This window comes from Borostomias antarcticus (assembly GCF_949987555.1).
Source record: "Borostomias antarcticus genome assembly, chromosome: 4".
Classification (NCBI taxonomy): domain Eukaryota; kingdom Metazoa; phylum Chordata; class Actinopteri; order Stomiiformes; family Stomiidae; genus Borostomias; species Borostomias antarcticus.
The window spans coordinates 5,927,939-5,934,066 of NC_140237.1; the positions used below are offsets into that span (position 1 = coordinate 5,927,939).

Genomic DNA, 6,128 nt, shown 5'->3' on the forward strand with positions numbered 1-6,128 from the left:
TGTGACCAGTGTGGGAAAAACTTCACTCAGTCAACAAGCTTAAAGACACACCAGCGTGTTCATACAGGAGAGAAGCCATACTACTGTGACCAGTGTGGAAATAATTTCACTACGTCAGGAGATTTAAAGAAACACCAGCGTGTTCATACAGGAGAGAAACCATACCACTGTGAGCAGTGTGGAAAGAACTTCAGTAAGTCTGAAAATTTAAAGACACACCATCGTGTTCACACCGGAGAGAAGCCATACCACTGTGACCAGTGTGGAAAGAACTTCACTGAGTCAGGAAACTTAAAGACACACCAGCGTGTTCATACGGGAGAGAAGTCATACCACTGTGACCAGTGTGGAAAGAACTTCACTACGTCAGGAGAGTTAAAGACACACCAGCGTGTTCATACAGGAGAGAAGCCATACCACTGTGACCAGTGTGGAAAGAACTTCACTCAGTCAACACACTTAAAGACACACCAGCGTGTTCATACAGGAGAGAAGCCATACCACTGTGACCAGTGTGGAAAGAACTTCACTACGTCAGGAGAGTTAAATACACACCAGCGTGTTCATACAGGAGAGAAGCCATACCACTGTGACCAGTGTGGAAAGAACTTCACTACGTCAGGAGAGTTAAATACACACCAGCCTGTTCATACAGGAGAGAAGCCATACCACTGTGAATAGTGTGGAAAGAACTTTATTAAAACGGACCATCTCAGGAAACACCAGCGTGTTCATACAGGAGAGAACCCATAGCCCTAGCCTTAGGCCTGGATTACACTACTGCTTTTTCACCTACCTCTGCGCCTAGCAGTTACACTACTGAGGCCAAAATGAGGAGGCAGATCGATACATCCGAGGCTACGTTTTGGTGCTTGAAATCCGGCGATGCGTTCTAGTGTAACAGGCAGATCTGGAGGCCTTTGGAAAAAAACTATAGGAATAGAGCTACACTGTAACTCTGTGTTCACTTCACCTTATAACAATCAAACAGATGATTTACGAGTTTGAGCTACATAGTATCTTACTGTATACTATAGTTAATCAGACAAGCAGATAATATCGTAGGAGGAATTTAACTGTATTCCATGTTTGCAGGGTTCACCCAAAAAGAAGACATTACAAATCATAACCTACACAAGAGTAGACACCTCAATTATCTTGTTAAAAGAAAAGTAACTGGCAAAACGTTTTCTTGTTAAACCTTTTTATTGAGCTATCGCTATATAAGATATATATTGAGATATGCCGCTACACGTGTGGGTAGGATCCCTAGCTCAGTCTTTTGTGTTCCCGACAAACAGCAACCTCATCACACCTGTCTGAACTTCCCAGCACTCCTGCCCTTTTCTTTTTCAATAATATCTCTATTCAATACTCAAATACAGTCCAAATGTTCCGATATATAGTCCTTACAATCATTTAGTTTTAAGTCCTTCATCCATTCCCTCACAATATCTCCAGTATTATGATGAGACGTGATAATAATAATTAATATCTATCAGGGTATGTGAATATTTTTACGAATATGCCAACTGTCTGTCCCGCATTGTGTCGTTCTAAAACATCACGATCAAGAGATGAATAAGCCTACTATTTTAAACCGCACCACAGATATGGGCAAACATGATTTAGGTTACCTATTAGGCCAGTAAAAGGAGATGTTTGCTTTTGCAAAAGAACCCCTCAAATATGTTATACAGTTTAATCTGGAATAATATTCTGAAATCAGATCTGTAATCATTCTACAAGCAATTGGTTTATTCAGGTGTGAGCCAATGATCAAAATAGGAATTGGATATGGAGTTTGGATTACTGGAGAAAATGAAAAGAGGAACATGAGGAAGATCCTAGGTGAACTGAATAATACGGCAGGCCTTATCCTAAAGGCCTATGGAATGCTGTTCAGGAAGTTGGGTGAATGAATGGATTTAATTTTGTCCTCTGGGTAAAAGTCAATTGCTTTTAAAACATGAAAGAATAAAACCAAAAAGTACTGCAACACGAAGTAGATGAAATGGTGATTGCATAGGGAACTGTTTAAATTAATTCCAATATACCTGGTTGAGTTCATGGTTTACAACCATTCATCTCTTACAATATACATGAATAAATTATCAGATGAACAGTAGTAATGGTAGGCTATAATATTGTTATCACAGCAGTGCAGATTGCAATTAGAGATTGGAATAAGTAGAGTATCTTTTTGGATTTGAGATTATTTTAAAAGCAGGGGATGCGCTCCACACATGGAATACAAACTGGGATGGAAATGTATTTGTTGGTGACTGTTGGCGTTGGTTGGATGGTATTTTAAACTTTTCAGAATGTTTTTTTTTTTTTTTTTTCATTAGCCTTTTTAATAAACATTGTATAACCTGAGAGAGGTATTGTAGAGTGTGTTCATTTGTGTTCCTGCCTCAGTATCCAACCCTGGACTGACCCCCCCTCAGTATCCAACCCTGGACTGACCCCCCCCCTCAGTATCCAACCCTGGACTGACCCCTCCTCAGTATCCAACCTTGGACTGACCCCCCCCCCTCAGTATCCAACCCTGGACTGACCCCCCCCCTCAGTATCCAACCCTGGACTGACCCCCCCTCAGTATCCAACCCTGGACTGACCCCTCCTCAGTATCCAACCCTGGACTGACCCACCCTCAGTATCCAACCCTGGACTGACCCCCCTCAGTATCCAACCCTGGACTGACCCCACCTCAGTGTCTCTGCATGCCTCTTCCATTGCTCCCAGGGAGAGTCATGCAGGTGTCTGGTTGGTGTTCATAGACCTTTGTTGACTTTCGTTGTCTTTTATTATTGTCCTTATTAAGCTCTGCGTTGTGTTTTGATTACAATAAAAGACGGCCCCAGATCTCACACAATACCACACAGTCCAGTGTCCCTTCTTTAGGTGTATTCCAAATGAATCTCTCCAACACAGGATTTGAGCGACATCAAAAGCTGTTTATTACAGAAGGTTTAACATACAAAAGACGATGGCATATAGTCTAATGTACAGCTGACCTGTCTGTATGCTGTCTGGACTCAAATCAAATCATCTGAGCTCGAGCACGGTTCTTATGTGGTTTGAGTGCCCCCACCCCCCCCTCGTCTCTTCTCCGATAAGACTGTCTTTCTGGTCTCTTCTGTGGCCTTGTTTTGTCAAGTCAACCTACGCCGCCTTGGCGCTAACCACAACAATTGCTGTTTGGCACAGAGTGTACCAGCCATGGAATGTCATCTTTATCTCATAAGTCTATGGAAGAGGGACACCATTTCTTACAGAAAGCTACAGCTACAGCCATACTCAGAGGTCAATCATTATAATTAGGAACAGCTAACAGGATCAGATTAAACCAATATTTCTCTGAAAATCAACCAATATTCAACACCTTCCAACACCAAAGTGAAAATAATTCCTCAATGGGACTGAGGAATGGGGAGTAAGGGGGTAACAGTGTATCCACCTGTGAAGTTATGTATGGTGGTTGGTGAACCAGTCCCAGACCAGAGCAGCCCGGTGGAAACTAACATTATCCCACATGACAACAAACCTGGGCTGCTCTGCTCCATCCTGTACAAGTGCATTATATAGAGCACCAGATATGTCATTGTGAGTGGAGTGCACTTCTATAGCATAGAGCGCTTTACAATATCTTCTCTCATTCACTCACCAATGGTGGCCAGCTGGTGTTAGCCTCCTCATTGGGATAAATTAGTGTCTTACTCAAGAACACGTCAACGAAGCAGAGGAGATAGCTGGAATTGAACTGGAGGCTCCCAGACGGCTACTCTACCTCCTGAGCTGCTGCCGCCCCCTCAGAACGTGATCATGTGTGCAGTACTGGATGGACCTAGGGTGGCAAGTGATGGAGAACTCCTTGCAGATGTAGGAACCTCTTGAAAATGTTTTCGGCCCTCAAAGGCCATATCTAGGTTTTTGCAGGTTGATAATCAATCAAGTAATTATATTCCGTGAACTAAGGCATGTTTAAATGATTTTATTGTGAGCTCACAAGGTATGTCTGATCTCCAGAGCAGGGATATCAGAGTACAAATGTGTGGTCAGAAAACAATGAGTCTCATACTTCAGCCAAAATGACCTCATCTTAAGACCTCCTCCTTATCTCTCTGGGCTAGTGGAAAGGGCTCTCCCCCTCCCCCAACTTAACATTATTGAAGCTCACAGACCTGCTTCCACACACCACAAAACACTGATTCTTCTTCCAGGAACACAAGGTGATGTTTCCCCCACGCTGCCCAGGGACATTCACAACAGCTCTTTGTCCTGTAACATCTGGGCCCCGACGCCTGGTTTTAGATAGATTGAATCCAGCTTCATCAATGAAAATGAGGTCATGACGCTGTGCAGCTGCGCCAAATACCACCAATAGGCCGTTCACACCTCTCATATTCATAGTCTAATGCTAGAAGGCCATAAACGCAAATGAAAACGGATCATGGATCCTTTTACCCGCCCCAAGACCTCATTGTACCATACTTTGGAAAACAAGTACCCTAACACACCCTATAGAACATGTAATCTAGTCAGAGGAGAGACCTGGTGTGTGTAGAGGCTCCTCAGAGGATGGGGATTAGCAGAGAGCACACGTCTCTGGAACCAGGAGGCTCTGCTCTACCAGGAGGCTCTGCTCAGGCATCTCTTCGGTCCAGCTGCTGGTACCAGTGGTCTGGGTCTGCTGGTACAGTACAGTCTGGTATCACTGGTGTGCTTCTGCTGGTACAGTTTTGAGCCAGTGGCGAAAGATGGGCAGCGACTCTGCTGTCCTGACGTCAGTGGTCAGTTTGTTCCCCCTAACCTTGCATCACCAGGCTGTCCTCGAGGGAGAACCTGGTTTCTCTGTTCGCTGGTTTCACTGTTACTGTACATTACATTACAGTACATTACAGTCATTTAGCAGACACTTTTATACAAAGCGACTAACAATAATTGCATTTAACGTAGGAAAAGCCAATGTACTACTACTAGCCAGAACTCACAAGTGCATCTTCTTTCTAAAACAAGTGACTAAGAGCATAATCTAGTTCTGAAGGCAAAGTGCAAGAACAACAATCTAAAATACAGTACAATACAATATAATAGAATAAAATACAATACGTGCTTAGGAGGGAGGATTGTTGTAGTACTTCTTGAAGAGATGAGTTTTGAGGCTGCGATGAAAGATGGGCAGCATCTCTGCTGTCCTGACATCAGGTGGGCAGTTCGTTCCACCACTGCGCGGCCAGGACAGAGAAGAGCCGTGACTGCGTCGATCGACCGCAGTGGCCTCCATTACATTACAGTCATGTCTTTTCAGTGGTTGGTTTTCACTCTACTCCAAAACTAGATCCGGTTCACGCCGCAGTGTTATCGTCCCTCGCCAGTCGCTAGGAGTTAGAATGCAGTCAGACTTCAGGGTTGGACTCAGAGTTTTTTGAACGTCCTGGAATACCCCCATGTGTCTGTTGTCTCGCTTGCTGGTGTTTACATTTCCATTAGGTCCTGTAGCTCTAGGCTGTACGTATTCAGCAATGACGTACAGTATTCAACATTGGTCAATTATACAACAGCATTAGTCCCCCAATATCATTACTGAAATATTGATATTGTAGAAGAAGTTCAGTTCATCTGGCATCATTGTCATTATCATCATGAATCAGTCTCATCACAACAGTTCTGATAACCCCAATGGGAGATGGGAAATGTAGTCTGTGATAACAGTTTTTTTTTCCTTTACAGCCAGTGGAGGCCACAGATGATGTCCTTTCGGAGCAGTTCAGGCCAGACACTGTGCAGGATGGATTTTCCACGGTGCCAGCTGTAGAGGAGGAGCCCCCCAACCTGGCAACCCTCAGTTATGAGGTATGAGGCATGTCGTGCCTGATGCATGTAGGATGGAGCTGTTCCTTCCATTGCCCTGTAGGCTAGCACAAAACAGAGGGACAAAAAAGAGACCAAAAGTAATGGGAAAAAAAGGAATACAAATGAATGGGAGTGAAAACAACCAACATAGAACTGAATATAGTTGCAAGGATCAAAATGATAAATTATATTATTATGTCAGTATTAAATAGTCCCTCAGTTGCTTTCTAAAAGCTGTTTGAGAAGACGATCTCAGTGATAGTGATAGA

General features: G+C 43.6%; 1 protein-coding gene across 1 annotated transcript in view; it reads right to left on the reverse strand.

Annotated features, from left to right (window-relative positions):
- Positions 1-6,128, reverse strand: part of LOC311308101 (sodium/potassium/calcium exchanger 1-like) — a gene marked incomplete at both ends in the record, with an annotated part of 380,753 nt that overhangs the window by 316,334 nt on the left and 58,291 nt on the right.